This window comes from Ascaphus truei, chromosome 1, assembly GCF_040206685.1.
Source record: "Ascaphus truei isolate aAscTru1 chromosome 1, aAscTru1.hap1, whole genome shotgun sequence".
In the NCBI taxonomy this organism is placed as follows: Eukaryota; Metazoa; Chordata; class Amphibia; order Anura; family Ascaphidae; genus Ascaphus; species Ascaphus truei.
The window spans coordinates 264,439,959-264,465,572 of NC_134483.1; the positions used below are offsets into that span (position 1 = coordinate 264,439,959).

The 25,614-nt window shown below is 38.8% G+C and overlaps 1 protein-coding gene across 15 annotated transcripts in view; it reads right to left on the reverse strand.

Annotated features, from left to right (window-relative positions):
- ADGRL3 (adhesion G protein-coupled receptor L3) overlaps positions 1 to 24,660 on the reverse strand; it is a 2,053,745-nt gene extending 2,029,085 nt beyond the window's left edge. For 7 of the 15 annotated variants that reach the window (XM_075603418.1, XM_075603394.1, XM_075603400.1 and 4 more), the window contains exon 1: positions 23,659 to 24,660. The gene's annotated coding sequence lies outside the window, so the exon portion shown is untranslated. Of the gene's footprint in view, positions 1 to 22,959 lie in introns of all 15 variants that reach the window. The other 8 variants (XM_075603447.1, XM_075603491.1, XM_075603481.1 and 5 more) reach the window with 2 other exon arrangements.
- Positions 24,661 to 25,614: the final 954 nt, after the last annotated feature.

Below are 25,614 nucleotides of genomic sequence, written 5' to 3' on the forward strand. Positions count from 1 at the left end.
CCCCACCAATTCTCACCAATAGCTGACCCTTAAATTATGTGACATATTGAGATGTAAGCCATTTTCTAATCTATAGAAATATTTAATGATATATATATATATCTCTCTATTGGTTGTGTGGCATGTGGGCCACTAAGATTGTACCCTGCAATCACACTGCCCTTTGTTATCTGGGATTCATCCTTCCCACTTTCTCGGAGAATTAGGTATGAAAATTCTCTATGGTTTTATTGTAGTGATTAGTATAATCGCAGCAATTTTTTTTATTTTTCACTGTACTAAGTGTGCAATGCTTTCATTTGTCTCCAGGAAACCTTCAGTTTCATCTCACGCTATGTATGCAACTAATAATTCATATGTGGCCATGAACAGAGTCTATGATACTATTGGTCCCCATAAGGCCATAGTCATAGAGAAGCGTACCTAGTAAGGGTATTTGTTCTTTTAGAGAACAAAAAGGAGGGATTGTTAGGACCAGTATGTCAGGCCAGAGTCTGCAGTCATGTTAAGCTTCCATTTTGTCTGGTCATAACTAGTTAAGATTCTGTAGTCAGCCTTTTGCTGAAATATAATTCCTGAATGCACTCAGTTTCTCTGCTAAATTGCATTTCATTCTCCCTGGCCAGAATATTACTAGATACTTTTGTGAGGTCAATTTCCTGGTGTTTTAGTAGAGTATAATAGAATGGTTCTCTGCAAGAAGCAAGGTAGTGAAATAAAGTTGCTAAGACTCAAGGTCTCTTTTGATAACAGACAATGAATAAGCTATGTATTCAGAACATTGCTTGTATTGAAAAGGGACACGTCTCAAAAGTCACGCCACTAATATGTCCTGCCCCTAAATCACGCCTCTAATTAAAGCTACGCCCAAGACACACCTAGTATACGCCTATGTCACGCCTATGATACGCCTATGTTACGCCTCTAACTAATATCTTTTTTCTTTCTGTATAAAAATCATTACCCTATGAGTAATAAATTGAGACAAAGGATTTGAAACCTGGCGTGCGTTACGTTTCATTTTGTTCGTCTCCCAGGCCTGATAAGGTTCATCAAAGATCGAAGATAACAGTTGCAGGGCGTGAAAGCTTCCTGGGAAGTCTGCTGCAAACAGGTGCAGATAGTGTATCCGGTCACAAGGCTTCAGTGTACCTGGCAGGGGAAAGGTTCCTCTCGGTGCTGAAGCCAGGGGAGGAAATAACGGATTTTCCTTTCAGAGACCTATTATATCTAGTATTGGGTCTTTGGGAGATGGTGTCTCACGATATGTGGATTCCTTTCTGCAACCGCTGGTTCGGTCACTACCCTCCTTTATCCTTGACAGCGGGGACCTCCTTAAACAAATTGACAATGTTATATGGAAAAAGAACTGTTTATGGGTGACTCTTGACGTTACGTCGCTGTATACAGTTATATCTCATTTGCAAGGGGTGACAGCTGTTAGACACTTTCTCAATCGTTCTGATCTTTCACATGCACAATCGGCTTTTATTATTGATTGTATTTGGTTTTTACTCACTCACAATTATTTTTTGTTTGATGGGGTTCACTATCTCCAGACACGTGGAACGGCTATGGGGACAAGTTTTGACCCCTCATATGCCAACCTCTTTATGGGTTGGTGGGAGTCGATCCACGTGTTTGGAGAAGTGAACAAGTTTAGGGAGCACATTTTATTTTACCGTCGTTTTATTGACGATTTATTGTTCATTTGGGATGGTGATGTCACTACGTTATTATTATTTATTGATACACTTAACACTAATAATTTCAATCTTAAATTCACATACACTTTCAACTATCATCACATACACTATCTAGATTTATATCTATATATTAATAACTCACTTAAAATCAACACTGATGTGTTCCGGAAACCGAATTCTCGGAACACCTTTTTGCGCGCTAACAGCTGCCACCCCAAAGCCCTAATTAGAAGTATACCAAAGGGCCAACTAATACGACTCCGACGCAATTGTTCCACTAATGAGTCCTTTGATATCCAGGTCAAAGATTTATATGACCGCTTTATTAAGCGGGGCTACAATCACCTTGACCTGGTCAAAACAATTAGGGAGGTCTCAGCCATGGACAGGAGAGACCTGCTGAGGCGGTCCCCAAGGAAGCCCACTCTGGATGAGTGTCCACTTTTTATCACCCCCTACAGTAAACAGGGAGAACAGATAAAGAATATTCTGAAAAAACATTGGTCTGTTCTATGTCTAGACCCTGTTTTAAGACCAATAGTCTCATCAGGTCCAAGAGTAGTCTTTAAAAAAGCTAGAACTCTAGCCAATACCCTCTCACCAAGCCTCTTTAACAAAGCCATAGTTAAACACCCAAACCTCCCAAAAGGGACATTCAAATGTAACAAATGCAAAATATGTCCAAAGATGAAATAAGGTAACACTTTTACATCTACTGTGAACAGAACGATTCATAACAATAGGATGTTTATCAACTGTAATTCAACCTTTGTTGTTTATCTGATTACGTGTGGGTGCGGATGCCAGTACGTAGGCCGTACGACCAGATGTCTCAAAATCAGGATAATGGAGCACTTCAGGCTCATATGTAAAGGAGATCTCAGTCACCCTGTCTCCAAACACTTTTCATGCTGTAATAGAGGGGGTTCTACTAACTTTTCTTTTCAAGGTATTGAAATAGTTACTCCCTCAATCCGAGGGGGTGACAGAACCCTACAGTTGGATCGCCGTGAGGCATTCTGGATCTTCACATTAAGGACCAGGGTGCCTCACGGTATGAACATTGACTGGGATCTCACACATTTTCTATAGCTGTTTTTTTCAGTTCAATAATATATGTGTGAGTCTGAGGTGCTCATGATCAATCTGATTAATTCATCTTCCATATTTGAAGAGAATGATACTTATATCCTATATTCTTAATGATTATGTATAATCAGAAAATGATGTCTCCTCTACATGGATTTGGATCTTTGTTCCTTTCTAGTGATTATACATTTATGGTATGATGTCTCTACTATATATGCTTATGTCAAAACAAAAGTATGTATCATCAAGGGTTTATTTACTTGTTCTCTCTTCTTCTTTTTAATTTTTTGACAATAAGGGAGATTACATTCTCTTTTAATATTATTCACTATATGTAGATATCTATATTCAGTACTTTTCCTTTTCTTTATCTTTATTATTTTTTTCTTTCTTTATTTAAAAACAACTTTGTTTGATTAATTATATTTTATGGTTTTCTGTTATAGATATTTCTGTTTTGTCCTTTTTGGGTCAAAATAATGATTCTCCCAATTACTTGTGTTACAATTTATTATGAGTATTTCTGTGCACCTGCTATATTGTTTGCTGGGTTCAGTACAAAGAACTATTTGTATACTACTAGTTATACACTAATCTATAGATTATATTCGATTTATCCATACTGTTTTCAGTGTATGATTCCAGCTTCAACAATATATTGAGATTGGGAATGAGAGTTCCATGTTCCCTTAGCATTCTTCGATATACTTACCTATATACCTAGTATGTTGCCTGGAATTGGGATTATTAACTACTACCAATATTGTATAGTATTGCATATGCATTAATTTAATTTGATTATTCCTAATTTGGTTTCCATACTAAGTATATATTTTAATTTTATATATATATTTTTTCTTTGGTTATTGATTGATTTGGTCTGTCCCCCTCTTTCCCCAGGGAGGCAGGCTTAATCCTATATCCATTGCCTTTGTCTATATGAGTTTTCTGTGCACAAATATGTGTTTGCTGAAGTTTTTTTTGATTAAAGTTTTCACATTCAATATTATTGCCCTTTCACCCAATCGCGGCGTCTGTATGCATCCCCTCCATTCTGGGCGTGAGTTAGTAGTCTAGCTAGCGTCACAGTAGCGACGTGACTATCGGTCGCATGGAGATGACGTCATGGATGCCGCGATTTTGGCGCGAAAAGGTTTGTGGATATAAGGATGCATCTAGTGACCTCTCTTTACACCTTGAGAAAGTCCTTTACGGACGAAACGCGTAGGTGCGTCATTACCATTGTTGTTTAAGTACTGACCATTAAAGTATCTTTTTAATACTATTCCCTGTTTGGAGTTACCCTCATTTTGGCGATCCACTAGTTGGTATGCTGCCAAGAAACGCTGCTGTGCTCCTCTACACCCTTGCTGCTTGTATCCATTTTGAGAGGACTGCACGCTGGACCGGACCCACTCATCAAGGACACCACCAAGGAAGGTAAAGGGCCTAGGCCCATTATTTCATTACCCTCCAGTGCTGGACTGTTTGAAGTATTTCCCCAGGGTGTTAAATACCATTATTAGGAGACCTATTTTGGGGTACCCGCGTGGGCACCACCAGGCCTCTGGTTTCTCACCCTGGGATGTTATGGATTTTATGGATTATTCTACATGTCCTTGAACTTGGATCCAATATGATATATGTTATTATCATTAAATCAATGAGCTATCTATGGTGAAGCACCAAAAAAACTACACACCCTTCCTGTGCATTGAGCCTGATACATGAGGGACATGCAACGTGTTGGCCATCATGGACCATTACACACGATACGCTCAAGCTTTCCCGACTAAAGATCAAAAGGACATTACTGTGGCGAAGATCCTCTGGGAGAAATATTTTATGCATGATGGCCTACCCAATCGCCAGCATTCTGATCAAGGTCGGCACTTTGAGAGCAGTTAAATTCAGGAGCTACTAAAAATTCTGGATATCACCAAGTCCCGGACAAACCCATACCACCCAGACGGTGACGCCCTGCCGGAGCAGTTTAACCAGACGTTGCTGGACATGCTGGGCACGTTAACCTGGGGCACAGAAGACAGAGTGAAGTCGGCATGTGGAGACATTGGTACATGCATATAACTGCACCCGCCATGAGTCCACGGGATTCTCCCCCTACTTCCTTATGTTCGGGCGAGAAGCCAGGCTACCAGTGGATGTACGTCTACGGGTATCCACGGACGGAACACACAATTCAAACCATTTTCAATATGTGAAGAGACTTCAGGAAAGCTTACAACAGGCTTATCAACAAGCCGAAAAGTCTGCTGAAAAACTTAATGCTAACAACAAAAGCGCTATGACCATAAGTTCAAACACCAGGAAATTCACCCTGGACAAGTTGTGCTCCTCCGCATTTTGGGAGTCCCGGGAAAACACAAACTAGCCGACCGTTGGTGGGACGGCGTCTACGAAGTTAAGTCACAGATGCCTGGCCTCCCGGTCTACCGCATAAAAGACGCGGATGGGCGGGTAAAGGTATGGCACAGGAATCAAAAAACTCAAAAATAGGAGCGCATGAAATGAAACCAAGAAAAACCCAAATTAATACATATACTTTATATCATAAAAAGAAAAATCTTCATATAAACACACATATACAGAAACATATAAATCAAAACTGTCTAAAATGAAACTAATAGATAATACATATAGAGCCCAAGCAACGTGGAGTAAAGGGGTGTAGACACCCAAAATCACATACTGTAAGTCCTTGTTGTAACAGGAGGGGAGAAGGTGCTGGGAATGCTAGATGGGGGTCCTGATGAAGTGTCATGTGACACGAAACGCGTTGGTGACGTCATCACGCAGCAACGCACGGCCGTGACAACGGTCTGATTGTGTTGTTGCCAGAGCCCAGCTATACCACGAGGAGTACACAGGAGAGTTAGAGTGCCTAAGGTCTGTGTTTTTTCCATCTAGCATTCCCAGCACCTTCTCCCCTCCTGTTACAACTAGAACTTATGTGATTTTGGGTGTTTACACCCCTTTACTCCACGTTGCTAGGGCTCTATATGTATTATCTATTAGTGTCATTTTAGACAGTTTTGATTTATATGTTTCTGTATATGTTTGTTTATATGAAGAATGTTCTTTTTATGATATAAAGTATATGTATTAATTTGGGTTTTTCTTGGTTTCATTTCATGCACTCCTATTTTTGAGTTTTTTGTTTGCTGAGTGTGCCCCGCTGATCTCGGGAGATTAGGACCTGCAGGGTGGAACCGGACAGCCGAGGGGGGAATTATTTGGAGGGACAGCGTGCTCAATATACATTTTTTATGGCACAGGAATCATCTGCTCCCCATCCCATAAGTGGGAGACGATGAGCCTGAAATACCGGCTACACCCCTGGATGGTGAGCTGAACTCATCAAGAGACTGTAGCTGATACCAACTGTGAGGACCCTCTCTAAGGAACCCTCAAATTCAAGGGACATCTCCCGGAGGAGCTACGGGTAAAGGGCCCAGTAGACAAATACCTAATAGGGTGGTCTGTTACAGCATACATATGAATTACAGTGATGTGTGCATCTCACCAAGTGGAGGCTGACACCGGTAGGCATGCGCCCAATAAAAAGGTGATCAAAAATATCACTGCTCACAAAATAGTTATGAGACAACATAGTCTATTAATTAGATATGCACAAAAGTGCTGATGGGTGGTGCAATCTAAAATCCAAGTGTAATGACAGTAGTCAATAAAGGTAGGATAATCCATGTGTGTCCATACATGCCCCAATGCTTAAAGCACAAAAGAACTAGCCAACCAGACAGAAAGTCTCCACATATCACAAATCACTGCAATCCTTAACCCAAATCACTATAGGGGGCACACATTTACTCAAAAAATTCATACGCTGTATACCTGTGATATAATGTATGATGTGAACAAACATAAAACATTAGTAATGAGCATGTGAAGGCCATAACTTACACTAATAAGCATGCGATGCATATTTCGAATATGACGATAGTAGCACAGATGTCTGAAAATGACAAGAACACAGAATCAACAAGACATTTGAAACAGGATCAATATATTATTCAAAAAAAGGAATAGACCATATTAAATAAATGGGTGAAATGAAAAAGACGAATAAAAAAGGGGAACAGATAGAACTATATGGAGGGGACCTCTGAGTGAAACCAGCTAAGTTCTAAGTCAAAAATGCCCCAATATCTATCTTAACATTGAACCATGGGGGACTAATGTTTTCAGGCAGTAAATCCAATATGTTTCACGCTCCAACTGGACTGAACAGACTCTATAGCTCTGTATGTCAGTCCAGAGGAACTGCCCCCATGGACCAAGGCAAAATGCATAGAAACATTGTTTGTCAAGATCTTCTTATTGATGTTACCCATGTGCTCCAGTATGCGGACCCTCAGTGGACGTGAGGTGCATCTCACATACTGGAGACCACACAGGCACTGAAGAAGGTAGACAATATAAGAAATCTTACAGTTGAGGTATTGTTTGGCAGAGAAAGTTTGCCCAGTAGAATAAGGCATAAAATTAAGTTTACATATAATGCAACGACAGAAGCCTATTGGTTTATTCAACAAATTTAGAGAATTTGTCTTATCTGAGCAATATATACTGGTTGCTAATTTCCCTTTTACATTAGGGGCTTTTTTGAAAATGATTTTAGGATTTTCAGGGACATTTGAACCCAAAATCAGATATTTTCTCACTAGATTCCATGGTTTTTTGATGATTTGTATAATTCGACCAGATTCCCTATGATATGGAGTTATGAAAGCAATATTGTATTCTTTCATATCAGACTCTATTTTCTTTCTTTGAGACATTATCTCATTTCTATCCAGCAGTGATCTTTTCTATATTGCTTTTTCTAAATTGGCTTTATGGTACATTCTAAGAATCTTTGTTTCAGGATTTCAGTTTGATTATGGAAGACTTCATCATTCGAGCAATTTCTCCTGATTCTTCTCATTTGACCAAAAGGTATATTCTTAATCCATCTAGGATGGTGACAACTCTTTTGTAAGATAAAATTATTACAATCTACCTTCTTAAAGAAGGTTTTCGTGTTAATTCTATCATTCCCGATATATACTGTTAAATCTAGAAAGTCAATGTATACATCACTACTCTGGGATGTGAATATGAGATTGAGTGTATTAGTGTTCAAATAATTCATGAATGATTCCAATTCTACACTGCCTCCTCTCCAAATAAAGATAATGTCATCTATGTATCTTTTCCAGAGGATCAGGCTCGCACCGAACTTGTGGTCTGACCAGATGGTCTCAGTTTCCCACATGCCAATAAATAAATTGGCATAGTTCGGTGCAAACCTGGGCCTCATTGCTGTACCGCATAGTTGTAAAAAACACTTATCGTTAAACCAAAATGCATTGTGTGTTAAAATGAAATGGATACTCTCTACAATAAAATCACATTGTATTTGGGAAATTCTACCTTCCTTAGCCAAACTCTTCTCAACTGCTTTACAACCCTCTCTATGGGCTATACATGTATAGACGTTGCATGTAACCAGTATGTCCCCTTTTCTCAATTTGAAATCTATGAGTACATTGTCACAGTAGACCAGGTCTTATCTATAAAATAATACTGGGATTCTGCACATAGCACACAAGTTGAGTAAAATAAATAGTAATTTATTTCTTTTCAGACAAACACACAAATGTTCACAATATACACTTGATAAAACACTTACTGGGATGGGGGAACGAAAACAAATGTCCTTGGAATGAAACAAAGTCTCTGGGCACCACTGCAAGTGGGTGCACAAAAGGATCCGTGTAGCAGTTCCTGGCTAGGGGCACAAGTTGCCACCCCTATATTTCCGCTAAAAGAAAAAAGTTTGTTCCGTCCTTACAGGGTTCGTTCGTGAACCCTTAGCTCTAACGAATTCCAGAAGAGGGGAATGATCCTTGGTTACGATATTAACCCCTCACACTCCGGAAACGCTGAAACTTGGTCAAATCTTGGATAAATCAGGTGAATCTGCTAGGGACTGGCCAGCAGGCATTTTTATGGGGTTGGGGGTCCAATTCCCAACATGTGCAACCAATCCCTCCCATGGGAACATTTCTCCCACCTATCCCCGACTTGCCAGTAGTCTGCAGAAAGGGCAGAAGTTGCGTCCCAGTTTGCACGGAGCATGTGCGAACCTCACACCTCAGCTCCTTAGCATACCGGGACCAGCCCCTTACCCGGCGACACTGAGTCTGGGATTTGGCCACCAAGTGTGAAGTACCCATACTTTACACCGGTATCTGGCACTTACGATATCCCGGCCATCCCAACACCTAGGCTTTTCAACTCTGGATTTCTCATAGACATTGAGGCACACCCTCTGCAGGGTGCCTTTGAAGTATGGAGGTGAAAAATCCCTCAGTTCATTCATCCTTAACATACTTGCATGTTAAAGGATTAATTCCCGGGCTGACAGAAAAAGCTTCCCGTCTTTACATTTAAAACCATCAGTATAATACAGTTTAGTAATAAAGTATGTTCTTCTTATGCCACTACTATAAACTTTATATGTGTGTATGGTTTCTTTATTCTTAGCGGCACTCCAAAAATTAGAGTGCTAGCTCACTCCTAGCGTGAGTTAGCTTACTTCATTGTACGGGCTGTGATGCGGTTTGCGGTTTCACCTACTTCCCACGCCAATATACTTTCCCCCTTTCAAGTTAAGAAGCTAACAAGGTAACTGATACATTTTGACAGTGAACCACTTCAGCTAAACCGCAAACCACTTATTCAATAAACCTCGCAGTTGCGAGTTCTGGGGCTTAGAAAGTGATCCCTATGCTTTCAAAGCAGCAACCCATACATGGGCACGCTTCTTCAATCAGCGCTTGGTGTAGCGCTCGCAGCTCCCGCTTGTGTCGCAAAACCAATTGGCACAGTTTACATACACTTGTATTACTGCAGCTAGGGATTGAGCTGCAAAATGGGGACAATAAAGATGGTGTAGCGGAAAACATGTCAGTGTGGTGCACATACAGTAACCCCGTCAGTCCTAATGCAATTTAATCAGCCGGGTATAATGCCTATATTAATGGCCTAATTAACCCCCTATCGCCACATACATTGATTATTTGGGTAGTGTCTTTTATATACGTCTTTATTTCTATTACATATTTTTGTAAACAATAATCAATGTATTCTGACAGGTTGGCAGTTAACGACCCTATACCGGAGATTATTGGTCTCCCTGGGTTTTTTTTTCTAATTTTTTTGCAACTTGGGTAAAAAAGTCGAAAACGGCCAGCAATGGCTTTTCTTTATTTAGATACTGGAATTCTTTGTCATTTAGGATGTCTAGAGATTGCCCTTTTTCTAACAGATTGTATAGTTCTTTTTTTAAAGCAGATGTAGGATCTTTTTTAAGTTCTTCATAAGTAACTTTGTCTCCCAATATTCTGTTAGCTTCTTTTAAATAATACTCTGCATCCATGACAACCCCGCCCCCTTTTCAGCTTGTTTTATGACTATAGTATTGTTTTCAATTAATTCTTCCAGTGCCATTTTTTCTGATTTAGTAAGGTTATCGTTAAATTTATTATTAGCCTTACTTCATTTTTCAAAGTCTACCTGAATAGATCTGTAGAACACCTCCAAACAACTCCCCTTGCTTCCACTGGGGTAAAACTTGGATCTGTTCCTCAGGTCAGAATGTTGAAAAACAGTATAATCTACAATAGCAGATATGGACTGGATGGATGACGGGATGGGAGTATTAGTTGTAGGTGTAACTAATCTGTTATCTTTTATTAAGACATCTTGGTCAAGAAAAAATTGTTTGTTAATTTTCTTAGCAAAAATGGAGAAGTAATCCCTATAGTGCGTGCACTCAACTTTTATAGTAGAACTCTGTTATCAACTAAAAGAGATGGAAATCCAAAGCAATTTGATACACGTTATCCACTGGGACATTTTAAAGTCCTTTTACTAAGTAACGACACCAAAGAGCTCTACTTGACGCACTGCATGTATATATAATATGTGCAGTGGTCTATTAAGAAATGTATGAGTAAGACGTTGGAATTATATCAACAGTCAAATTTGATGCAGCTACTTGTTATCAAACAAATTACAAAGTATAAATATAGTTTGGTGACCCTATAGAAACAGGGATCACTACAGGCCAATATCATATACTTATTTCTGTTACCAGGGACATTTGGTTAATTATATATTATAGTTTGCACACATTAAATCACAGACCTGGACACTCTGTGGATATACATCTTTATTATGCACGATTAACACTTCACTGCATTTTACTTTAGCTTAATAATTCACACTTATCACTAAACCATTTTTCCCTGCTATATAAGCATACTTGCTACGTAAAGCATATGATAATCTTCACTTCTGACCTGAAAGTGGCAACTCATTGTCAATCAATCTGTGTTTATATACAGGATTGCATTGATACGCTATATGTTGAAATAGGTTTTAAATATTTTTGTGCTAATTAAAAAAATTATATATCAGTGGAGATGGATTTCCATTTCTTTTAGTTGATAACACAGAGTTCTACTATAAAGGTTGTGTGCACGCACTATAGGGATTACTTCTCCATTTTTGCTACCCGTTTCTATCCCAGCATGCACCCCTTACACAAACTCAAATCTAGCTGAGCAGTAGCTGTTTCTTTTTGTTTAACTTAATTTTCTTAAACACGTATTTGCGTCAACAAAAAGATTGAATCCACTGGGACCGATAGAGGGAGCAAAATGTAACCCTTTAGCAATAAATTGACTTTGTGAGGGCGTTAGTGTTTTTTTACTCAGATTGAAAACGGACTTTCATGCGTCAGTTTTCTTCTGGGCTGGTCTCCTTCTTTGTCCTCCATTTCTAAATTTGACTCATAAACAATGCCTAGGTTTGATGAGTTAATAGAGAGACTGGGCAAAGTACGTTACCTGACAACTCTAGACCCAACTAAATGTTATTGGCAGGTCCCTCTCACTGAACAGGCAAAAGAGAAAACTGCTTTCTCAACAGCCAAAGGCCTGTTTCAGTATACAGTATTACCATTCAAAATATGTGGTGCCCCTGCTACATTCCAGAGAATGATGGACAGGATTCTAAAACCCCATAAGAGATATGCGGCGGCATACCTGGATCATGTTATCTACATTGAAGACTGGGGGTCCAATCTCCTAAAAGGTTCAAGCAGTACTTAATTTCATTTGCGCTGTTGGTTTAACTGCTAATCCTCCCAAGTGTACCATTGGACTGGAGGAGGCAAAGTATTTAGGATATATGTGATGGCGCGCGATTTCTTCCAACCGTACCACCTTTAGACGCGAGTGCAGAAAATGGCATTTTAGTGTTCTGGCTTTTAAACACCTGAAATTGAAACAGTAGCACAGTACTGTACACATTAAAATTAATTTCATTGCATTTAATTGCACACAATCCATTAAATTCAAAAAAAGCAACCGCGATAAACACGTGTGCCTGGGGTGATTGGCCATGTTAATGCCACGTGGAGTACAGCAGCGCACACGAAAACGACGCTGTGATTTTTCGAATAACGGCCACTGCATCTGTATGTGGGAAAGCTACCCCCAGATAGCAATTCTCTAGCTGTCTAGTTAATGCTCATGTAACCCATGTTCCCCCCTCCCCCCCCCCCCCCCCCAGTCGCAGATTGGACCTCTAGGGTGTAGTGAGGGCTGGCTACATGCATGTAGGTGGTGCATACCTGTGAGGAACAGGAGGGCCTGAGTCTCCCGCGTTGGTATTGGGGATAACAGGGACAGGATTCTGGGGTATATGCCTTCATCTTTAGTGGTGGTGGTGCAGCGCCTCCATCTCTGGCGAAAACCTAGGGAATAGGCTGGAATCCTCCCAGAGAAGCCCTGGTCCCAGGGCGAGAGATTCCAATCTCACACACACAGTCTTTTGTATAAAACAGCAATGTCTCTTTATTGTCCTTACAACAGCACATGGCAGCAGTTCATGCACAGCAGCAGTTCATTTGCAGTGTACAGGATGTTGACCTCCTCTCCTGCTCCTCCACGCTGTACCTCTGCAGGATGTGCTGTATAGGGCTTCAATACCCCAACCCTCACCCCAAGGTTATATTCTCTGGGTGATGGTAGATCTCCCCCTCACCCCCTCAGCAGGGTGAGGGGCATTGGTCCACAGCACTATAGTGCTATCAGCTCTATTCAATATGGCTGAGTGTCTTCTCTCCTGTCTCCTTTAAGCTCCCAGACCATACTCTCGCTCTGCTCCAGCCCTAGACTCTCTCCACTCAACTCCAACAGACTAGACTGACTGTAACACCCAGGAACAGCCCACTAAATAGAGACAGCCCCACCCCTCATGATGTCAGCAGGACCTCCCCTCTGTCTCAGGCCTGCATCCAGAGTCAGGGGCCTGCCTCTATCACTCAAGGCAGGGCTTGAAGCGGGGGAAAAACCCATGATAACTACTGGCGGCCTGACCTTAACAGGACTTACACCAGTAGGAGAAAGATATATAACCCCCATTTCTTACCGGGGCTACACTCAGATAGAGCTAGGATTTATTGTGATTCTTTTGTTTGTCTTGTTTTGGCTGCTGGAGTGACAAAGAAAAAAAAGCACTTAAACCAGAGCTGGATAGTCCTGAGACAGTGTAAAAGACAGTGGGTTTTAAGGTTCCCATACAAGAACCCTGCAGTCAAAACGGGTATTTTTGTCACACCATGTATTTACCATATTCATTTGTATAACATTAATGGGTTACATGGTTGTAGCCTATGTTTGGTGGGCTATGATTTGTGAATCTACAAAAGCTGCTCCTGAGTGGCTTCAATTATCCACCTGGGAAATCAATCTATTTGTACCCCTTAATATATATTGTGAAATTCACTGAACAATAGGCTATTAATAGTTGCTTAAAACAAATTATCCACCATTTACTAAGTATTAATATAGGCAGTCAGATACTTATTACAGTTATTACAAATCTTGGCTACATTAACATTGCTACAGCAAATTGCTACTAGCAGCTATCCATTTTCACCATTGAATAATACACTTCTGGCTGAATTTCTTCTATACTAGAACTTGTACATTGGATACCTTGGGGAGAAGGAATGTATTTCCTTAGAAAACTGCTATACCCGGATGTAAAAGTGTTCACCTATTAACCAAGATTTTGGGTGAAACACTGTTTTGTCTGGGATCAGCTTCCTCCTCCCGTTTTTTATTTATTGTAATTTATTTTGTGTAATTAATTTGGTTCTATTAAAGATGTTTTTAACTGTAATCTCCACTGAGTGAGAGGCCATATAAGGAACACCTATATCCCTGGATTTAATTTTTACGGTCCACTTTAATAATTATTCTGAGTGCAATTTGAAATGGATCCTTTAGTTGATCTGTCAACTGTCTCTGTGTATCTATGTAACCGTTCCATTTTGCACCCTGAGATACACACTGCTTATCTAAATATATGGTGAGTGATAGGTATATGTATATATGTATGTATATAGTCCTTATTAAGTATATCATGATATGGACTTATTCTACAGTATGTGAAAAGTCACATTTACTGATGCAGCCAAAGTAATTGCAACCCATAAAGCACACAGCACGACATGCACAATGCACCTGTAGAAGACGCTGCAATTTTTTGGAAGCACGCCACTGGTTCCAATAAAGTTAGCTACATCGGTAAAAAGCAGGTATAGAAGTACAAAAAAATTTTTCGTGTCAATTTGCAAACTAGGTGACATTTGCAATGTTTCTTTTTGTTGGAGGGGGCGGGAGGAGGGATTTAATGAAATGGTAAAAAAAAAAAGTACTTTCAAAGATATTCAAATATCTCTTCTGGCAAGTCTGAGGAGATACATATGGGTGTTAAAATAAAGAACATAAAAATGCTATATACATTGCAATATTCCTCAATAGTAAAATGCAATGTTGTGTATGTGCAGATGTCAATTACATTCTGGACTCTCCCCAATCATAGGTGGTCAATATCACAATAATTAAACATATTTCTATAATGTACAGTGGTCTCATTTGGTGTTTGTTTCTTCAAATGTAGCATGTATGTACAGAGTCTGGACATTTTATGCAGCATGTCTACGAAAATGGAAATGGTGCTGTGTTTACTAACACATCTGCAATTGCAAACTACTAAAACAGTGCACAAAAACATGATCTGCCTGCCTTCAACTACTTCCATTCTCTTTCAGCCATTTGTTCAAAAGAATCTACAAACCTAAAAATAAATATGAGAAAAATGGTGACTAGTTCTATAAAATACCAACTCTAGATCAACCCAAAAATTATTACATACACCTATCCTAATTAGACAAAGTTTTTCTGGAGAAGATTAACAGACATGAAGGATTAAATATAGTGATCTTTAATTAAACATTGGTCCTACCGTATCTACTGGCTCCCCATTTTAATAAAATTTACTCTTAATGAAGTCTGTCTGTAAACCTCCCAAATGCAATTTAAAAAAATCATTCTAATGTCAAATATTTAAAATTAAGGTAATAAACTAGGGAAAATTAAAAACATAAATTAGTTCTAAGAGCATTTAACACACCATGCAATAAAAAGGTATGTTCATGTATACCAGGCCTGCACAACTTGTAAAGTGAGAAGGGCCGAACTGCTCCAAAGAAAACTGATTTCGGCCGCACGGGTAAAATCATCATCATCATCATCATCATCATCATCATCATCATCATCATCATCATCATCATCATCATCATATTTCCCCCAGCACCTCTCATCATATCTTCTCTCTTCTCTCCCCCCCCCCCAACATAATATCATATCACACCCCCCCACAACCCAGATATGAGGGTGATGATGAGAGGTGCTGGGGGAGATATGAGGATGGTCATACCAGATAGGGCCGTAGAGTGCTTTCCTGGGGCTCAAGACAACTGTTACATTGCCCCCACCCCCCCAGTGTCAACAGCCTTTGCGAGACTCCCCCTCTCTCTCACACCCCCATCTCTCCCCCTCACATATAATACTCCCCCTCCACATCACACACAGGCACAGACACTGACCCGCACACCACTCTGACACTGCCACTGCACACTGCCCCACTGCCACACTGACACTGCCCCCTGACATTGCCACTGCCTCTCTGACACTGCCACACTGCCACACTGCCACTGCCACTGCCACACTGCCCCTCTGACACTGCCACAGCCACACTGACACTGACAAAGTCACACTGCCACAACCACAGCCACACTGATACACATTGACACTGACACAGCCACACTGACACAGACACTGCCACTAACTGCCACTGACACTAGCTCTGAGGAGCAGCTGCAGGGGGGGGTCCTACCTTTCACTGTGGAGCGTGGCTGGGGGGGAGGGGTGAAGCCATCTTGGGCCCTGGCAGCAGGCACCTCACTTCCTGCTCTCACTAACAGGCTCCGCTGTCACTAACCCCACCCCCACCCTCTGCAGTCAGACCGACCTCAGCTCTGTTCCTTCTCTCCTCTCTGCCTGCAGGGGATCGCATCAAACTGCTGGCTCCTTCCCAAATAGGCAGACCGGGCTCAGGGGGTTGGGGGGGGAAGGAGGGAGGGCATCACGATGCTAGCGCTCCTTCAATGTGTCGGCAGAGTGGGCTCAGGAGGGGGTGGGGAGCGTGTCAAAATGCTGGCGCTCCTTCCCTCCTGTGTCTCCAGAGCGGACTGGGGGGGGGGGGGGGAGAGGGGGCTTTGTGGGCCGCACAGGGAGTCCAGGCGGGCCGCATGTTGTGCAGGCCTGATGTATACTATTTATAAAATGGTTACTCACAAATATATGCATGTATCTAAATTAAATATTTCATAAAATAAATCATTAGAAAAACCTTGTGCACAGATTTCATGGAGCTAAAAAAGATATTATACCTGTGTCTAAGCATATTTACGCCTGTTACACTGCCCGAGGAATTGTGCGAGACAGTCAGAAAAAATAATACGTATTGCAGTATACCGCTTCTGACAGTAATCAAGGGTTCTATTTTATGTTGTGAGCAAGATAGCGTACATTTAAAGATGAGACAAGAAGTTTATTTTTGTGCAATTGTCTTTCAGGATAATTAGTTTTACAATTGTGTTTAAATCCTTTTCATCCTGTATTGCAGCTTTTTGAGTGGTTACTGGACCCAACCAGTAGCCCCACTACAGCAAAATTTGAAAACTAAAGAGATAAGAGAAGTGCACCAAGGATTGGTAAATTCTCTTTTATTAAAAAACATAAACCAACATAGATATGTACTCACAATAGAATAAAATCCAAAAACTTAAATATCAAAACATTGGTGCCATCACGTACACCTGTACAGTTTGAGGCCCACCATCAGTACCGAGACGTTTACAGCAAGTAACATCATATATACCTAGGGTGACCAGTTGTCCCGGTTTAGCCAGGACAGTCCCTGTTTTAAGGACTATGTCACAACCTTTTGGGGTGATGTCCCGGTTTTTGCTATTCCATCGGCCGTGCATGCGAGATCGGCACTTGCCGGCTGTTTGTGCACATGCGCGATTGGCGTTTGCCAGATACCCATGCGACTGGCAATCTCCGAACGCACATACACAGTCGGACAGTGCTCTTCTGCCATGTGCCATGCAAGACCCTTTTTTTTGCTGTGACAAATATGGTCACCCTATATATGCAGTCAATGTGTACCGGTTTAAATTCCCCAACATATAGCTATACTACCTATTAACATTAGTAATACTCTATTTCAAGGTCACAATTGACCACTAAATTGCCAGTGTTCATTAAATATTTACATCATTTCATAATCTATATTGAGACCACAAAAACAAAAAAAACTACGAATGGGGTTAAAATCATAGCCCCCTGTGATCTTTCTTCAGCCTTGCCTTGCCTCCCTCCTCTGAGAGAAAATGTCAGAAGAGGATGAAGGAACCACTAAAAAAGAAAGTTGATTCTTGGTCTCCTTTATTAGACTCTTTTAACATTAACTGTTGATTGAATAGTGAGGTAAAAGGAATAACAGTCTGGCACTTTCTGACTAATGAAATTAAGGAAACAGAACTAGATTTTCACTCTTCCCCAGTCACCAGATGCCATGCTTATTCTTGGGGAGTTAGGCTCTAAAGTGCGTTAGTGCCGACTGGCATTAATTCACTTTAGAAGAACATAACCATCTAATTAGGCAATGTTTCTCTGAGCAATTATTTGGTAAAGAAAAGTGGATGACGTGATAAAGGATGACATCAAGTAACAGATAGGAAAAAATATTGCGCTCTTCTCCAGCACTGGAAAGCGACTTCACAGCACATTGAAAGGGGGCCACAGAGAGGGAATATGCACCATAATTTTTTTTAGAACCTGTTAATTTACACTGACGTCAATAGATCCAATATTTTTAAAATACATGAGTCACATACTACAAAAAAAGTGTTTAGGGTGTTTCATCTGCGTTAAAGGGAATCTTAAAACATATTCATGTGTTACAGGTATGGTCTAAAATAAGATGACATTGTGTATTAATTTGCAAGTCATTTTCCAGAATTCCTGGCTCCAGTGTAAGCACTGTATGCTAAGAGATAATTGTGCAAAGCAGGGTTGCAGACTTGCCTGAGACATGTGAATGTGCTCAGAAGTTATATTTTTATATTTTATAGTTTTATATTTTTATTTGCAGTATAAACAATCAACTAAATAAATACATAATAATATGGCCAATATATTGTTTTGACTAAATCCCTTTATTTTCTTCTTAACCATTATGATATACATCAACCATGTGAAATTAACCAGGGGTTTTCTGTTTCTCAACATTAATGTCCACTACAGTAAATTTTCTTTAAAAAAAAACAAAAAAAACACAACAACAAAAAACACAACGCTATTTTACCAGCATGAGGCGATTGTTATTTTACCATTAATAATGAATGTATTGGGCAAAAAAATGAAAAATCTTTAAATATCTTGAAATATAAAACAAATGTCATATTTTTTTTTTTTTTTTGAGAAAATGTTGAATGACTTAGGGTGTTGAGGTTTGTTCCAACTTCAGTAGAAGTCAAGCGTGACTGCACATGTAAGCTTTTCAGTACCTTTCTGGCCTGTCTAGCAGGGTAGTGGTTAAGAAGGATCATTACTCACATTTAAAAAAAAAATTCAAGTAGAGGAATTAGTGCTACTGGTAGTTTTAATTTTCATCTTCTTTTGTATTATCTTAGTAGGAACCCATATGCTGATTTATCACCCTCCTCCGCAGTCTGATTAAAAGATGTATACTGTGTCATTTGCTGAAGATGAGGTTTTTCACAATAATTGAAATATTTAACCTTTGCAGAGAAATCTTTGATCTGTCATCAAAGACCTTCAAAAACACTTACCTATAATGAATGATAAAACCTTTGAAAAAATCGGTAAAAACAAAAAGAGAGACAAAAAAAACAGGATATATGCAATGTCAGACACAAATAAACAAATATAAAGCTTCTGAAATGTAACTACCCTTTCAACATGATGCATTTTATAAATGTATAAATTACTGTATCTCAGCTATAAGATAAAGTAGTTATCAGTTAGACTGTCAAAACAGCATTTTTTTTTAAATTGGTGGAGTGATCCCAGTTTATTTACATTAAGCACTAACTTATTGAAGAAACCAAAAGTTATGTGATTAAGAAGCATATTATGTTAATGCTCCTCTTTCTTTCTCTCATCTATATACACACACACACACTTGTGTTCATCAGCCTTCCCCCTCCTCCTCCACCCATCCTCTCACACAAGAAAAAAAATCCACTGCATTGCTATCTTACTGTCATCTATTATTCAAGAAAGACATTTATTCAATGAGACCTGTTCCGAAGCACTAAACAAATTTCATATCCGAATGGTACTATTTCTCTCAGATAATAAATTTTATTTAATAAAGCTCTCTCAAAAAAATAAAATTTAAATAATTGCATACATACTACACACATTACCCTTGAGATAATAAATATAAATATATTTTGTGTGTATTTAAAGAAGTTTAATAGTATTACTAATAGGCCATTTTGGCTCAAATGTTCAGACAAATCTTTCACGAAATTACCAATATTTCCTTATCATGGAATTAGTACCATGGAAACTAAAAATACTGTATCTCTTCTAAAAAAAATATCCAACAGGCATAGCTACAAAAATGAATTAATTACAAATGCATATTTGATTTTCATCCTTAGTTTAAAAACATTGCAATAATACCGGTCTTAGTATATATACAGATACACTTATATCTCAATCTGAACATTTAATCACACAAATAATAATGTTAATAAAAATAATACAGCTTTACCAATGCGGTTAGTAACTTGGTGACTAATATACAGTAAATGTGCTCAGCTGATATCCATCCATGTATTATTTCACTATGCTTTGCATCTAACGGGATGCTATGCAAGAGAAACACTTTATGCAACAAAAGCAAGTGAAACAGGGGGGAAAAAAAAGTTATTCCATCCGGCCAGCAGAGAAAATAAATGACATTGAGGGATTTTTTATAGCACTTTTTGGAATTGTTTTGAGATGCATAAAAGGGGAAAAACAGAGAACCACTGAAAAAGTTGCTAACAGGGTCAACTGTCAATGGAATGCATTTAAATTATTCAGGTTACCCACCCAGGCAGAACATCAAAAACTGGGCTTTGGTCCCTCTCTTATTCTCAATGTTTTTGGCTAGGGCTGAGCTTCTGGAACTTGTTTTGAATACTAACACACACATACTGCCTCTGCAGGATCTATAAACAGCAAAAACAACCTGATCAAACAGATAAAAAAAATATCTTATCTATGTTTTTTTTCCCGTAGCTATGCATTCCCGTAGCCTAATCCCTCTAGTTCCTTCAACATACAATATTTCTAACCACTAATCAACTGCACTCATACATTGATACAGTATGATTTTAGGTTAATCTACATATTTAAATCCAGCCTCAAATGATCACGTGACTCTTTTGCATGCCTACAGTGTATGGGCTTTTGTTTTAACATGTTAACTTCTTGGATGCTCTGCAGCATAAAAAGGCCATAGGCCACATTCAGTAGTGCCCAAGGGAATGCATGTCAGTAAATCAAATATCAAATAGATTATCTATACATTATAAACTACTGTATTATTAATACCTGGAAGTGTTTTCAGCAGTTTAAAAAAAATAATACATGCCAAATGCATGTAGTAATAGGTCTGTAATAACATGATAAACATTTATGTTTCATGTTCAATCACCATACAGTAAAAACTTTTCATGTTTCCCAATTTCTCTTTTTTCCTTAAAATGCAGAATTTTAAATATTAAGACGAAGAAATTAAAATTACATTGCTGTACATTGATATAAACTAGGCCATAACATTCCAGTGGTTATGACAAGATGGTTTAGTTTTGCAAGCTGGCATTAAACAAAATCAGCTCACACAATAAAAGAGACAGAGAAAGGCAGATGCTGTACAATAACTGTAAACTAAGTCTTTACAACAGTTGCCGAAATATAGCTTCATTAAAAAGTTAGAAGACACAAAAATGTTTGCCACTTCTACAATACTGCTTCTGTGTTCAATCTTACTGAGCATTTAAGTTACCCATGTAAAACAAAAAAGGTATAATATTTGTGTGTTTCTAAATATATTCAAAACAATGACTGTTTCCATGTTTCAGGTATCAGAGTATTTGTATTTCCAATTACAAGAGAGCAGTGTTTTACTACAGATTGCTCTTGATCTTCAAATTAAATTTGTAATTGTTACTCCCTACTGTAGGTAAATATTTTCATTATTTAAGAATTAATGTGGTAAAGGCAGTGTTCCGCTTCCTCTTATTTTGCAATTGTTGGTATTTCCTAGACTAATTAAACAAACATGGATGGATACTTTATGGTTTTTGCTACCTGAATGCCACCAGTAAAACCACTAGTATTCGGAGTGATAATGGAGCAGGAGATTTATCATGTTAATAGATTACTGTAGTGTAGACAAACAATACAACATAAAAATAAAATAATAACTGAACTGAGATTTGAACCAACCACTTAACTAAAATATTGTCCCAACATAAAACTGAAGGAAGCTTCAATGTGTCAAGTAAACATAATATTATGCATGCAATGTTTCTTTATTGCTGACAGCCGACTCATTAAGCATATTTTAATATAAATTAGGGAGAAATCACAAATATCCTTACTGTATTTTCGGCGAGTTTTAATATTGTACATTTCACATTTTGTCTTCTGATCATAGCCTTTATCTTATTGAAAGCAGCTGGTTGAGTGGATACTAGACTGGGTGTGTAAGAATGCAAATACTTTATAATGAGCAATGGAGATAGGAAAGTAAATACAATAGACATCAGATGTTTTGGCTATGAACGTGATTGCTACAGAGACACACACAGTGATCCATTTTCCTTCTGCTTACACATTGTTTTAAACACTGCGGAGAAGGACCACATACTGTACAGCCATCTAAAAGCTTTAGGAGGGAGATCTACTGTATCGGCACATTTCCAACAGATACGCATTTAATGATTCTGAGACAACAACAAACACTAATTGGGGTACAAAAGCACAAGGGATACTGTAATCTTACCTAACCAAGATGAATATATATATACATATACATATACTACATATACGTACGTACGTACGTACGTACGTACGTACATATATATATATATATATATATATATATATATCATTCCTAGTGCTGCTGAGCCAGTGTAGCTCTATTCATTTTCAAGGTACATTTTTGTATCACCTTTAAATATGGTGATGATGATTTGAGGAAAATTTAACAAACAAATTATGCAGATGACATCACAGCTGTGCTTAAAGATACATAAACACAATCACAGTCCACCTAATCAAACTATCCGAGGAATCTAATAATACAAATGTTAGAAGAAATCTATTGAATTGATCTTATCCAGGCATCTCAAATTGGAAAGGCTAAACATATGTAACCTATCCCTTTTCTTTACAAATGGTAGTTTGTTAAAGGAAACAAATGCACCGTAATATGTTGTTCTGGAAGAGAAAGCTGGCTTGCAAAAAAAACGCTAACCTCGTGCCAATTTGAATCATGTTTAATCATCGTTGAAACGAGATTATTTTCCATTAAAAAGATAGCATCAGCCTACACCTACCTGTAACCCGGTGAGACTTGAAATGTTATTGCGAACATCCTCTTTTCAATCCCTCCCATATTCTCATCTTTTATCATACACAGTGCATAGCAAAAAATAAAAAGGGAGGGGGGTGGTGAGGGTGACAACGCAGCTAGCTCTATAGTAACACACACAGCGGAGAGGAATGTTAGGTGAATGTAATGTATTCTTCCATCCTTCCACAGAGAATGGCTTTCTATAGTCTGAGTGCTGAAAGATTAAACCACCATTACACGCCACCAATTCACACAACACGTGAACATATCAAAATATTGTACATGTCAATAAGATTTTTTAGACATATCTTCACAGTTTTATCCGTTGCAGTCCCTGCGAAGGAGTTTACACCAAGGCAGTCCAATACAAGATAGGCTTAACTAGGCTCTTCAAACAACATCACATCAGCCTACTCCCAAACCATCTATCCATCTAGTAACTACAAGCTTGCAGTGAAAATCTACAACCAATAGTGCAAGCAATGAATGCTCTTTCGATCAAATTCTCACTTAATAATCCTCATTGCAAACAATTTTTTTAAATGTTATTGGAAGGCCAGTATGATATGCAACAGGAATAGATGCCTCAGTCATATTTGTGTTTGAAAATAAAGTGAATAAATGCCACGGGTAAATATAATAAAACAAGTCAATATCAATAGTTGTTGGGGTGATTGATTACCTTTTGTAACCTATGTTTCCTGATCAAGTTCCATCAGCATCTCAACAACCTGCGGCAGGGTCGGGTCCCAGCCCTGCCACGGACAGAAACCAGGGGAATATGCGAAACCACCGAGATCACAGATCAATGTCCAAATCGAAAAAATAAAGCAACTATTATCCAAATAAAATAATGTCAAAAAACGATCTTTTTTTCTGCTACATAGCCATTTCCATGCACCGGTCTTTTTTCTGTCTTCTGATTTGTATCGACCCTTTAAAAGCCATACAAAATGCCAGCTCTAAACAAATTAAAAAAAAAAATCAAAACCCCCAGTTGTCACAACTTGGCCGAAATAATATCTCCTCCACACACACAGAGATTGCTGCAGTCAATGCAAACGCTTTCCGTCGTTCACACAACAACCTTTTGTAGACCATAAACTGTCCATTACGATGATCTTTATTTTTTGCATCCACTTACATCTCCATTTTTTTTTATTCCCATTCAGGGGGAAAAATACATTTTGTGCACGAGGATAGGTGGAAAATCTTTCACCGAACAGCGGTATATTCCACGACCCATAAATCCTTGGGATTTAAACAAGAAGCGCTTTAATCGTTCGCACAGATGTGTGCTCCAGTCTTCTCTTCCTTGGATGGATCTCCTTGGTTGGATTCAGGACGTATCATCCAAGTGCCAGAGCTCGGAATATGCATGTGAATTCGCAGCCAGTCACTGTCTCTGTGCTATGTGTGTGCATTTGCAATCCACCCCTACCCTAGAATAACTCAGCTCACATTGATCCTGGGAAGAAAAAAAAAACCGCCTGTCTAATATTACACTGAGATCCAAGACAGACAGGCTCCCACAGTGAAAGGAAAACAAAATTATTTCAAATCTGGAGAATGACACTGACGGTAAACCAAGTAAAACGCAACAGCAATCCACAAAGAGCTGAGACCTGCATTTTAGCTGCCAGCGCCTGGGAAAGCGACAGAATAAGAGAGAGGAAAATGAAGGAGGGGGAGAATGAAATTGTGGCTATGGATTCTTTTAGCAGATCCATGGACACAGGCTCCACCTAGCATACTGTAGTGTAAGATGCAGTCTCAGCAACAGAAATAGTCAGGGTGAAATAGAGAATGGTCCCAAATGTTCATTATATTCTACGGTATAATCCATGTATCTAAGAAATATACATGCTTCTGGTTTTTTACAGTACCAGATCAACGAATTTGAGTTTATTATGTAGACCTGTGGGTTTTTTTTCTCTCAATCAGAGATCATTGCCATCATTTTTTTTATAGAAAAGTACAATACAAACAAGTTTGCAATTTGTTGCAAAATGTAATACAATAATTTAAACAAGATTTATTTAGATTTGTCTCCTAATACAGCTACAGAAGAATCCAGAGGCTGAGAAGATTAATGCTAGTATAGTAGTTGGGTAGAACTCAATGAATATAATAAAAAAAAATCTGAGAGATAAACAATAGACAACAATAAAAGCCAAGTGCTATAGACACTTTCAACCTACCCTCTGTGCTTTTAAAAAATAATAATGACGGTATGTAGAGAAACAAGCTGTATGTTTTAATTATCAACAAAGTTGTCAATTGCCAATTGATCAAGTACATGATGAGTGGGTAACTGCATGGAGGGATAGATAACTGGTGTATTGCAATCGAACTTTCACCTCATGCTTGTTGGATGCTAAAAAAAATCATTACCATTTTGAAATTGTCTGGTGATCATTTCATAACCAGATGAGCGGATTGAAGGCAGTGTCTTGCAGTTCCTAGACCCAAACTTTTCTGCTTATGAATAGGTAAAAGCAATAGTGCAGGAACCGGAGGGGAGGGGTGCTTTACATACGAAATCCATACCATACATATATTATATATATATATATATATATATGTGTGTGTGTGTGTGTGTGTGTGTGTGTGTGTGTGTGTGTGTGTGTGTGTGTGT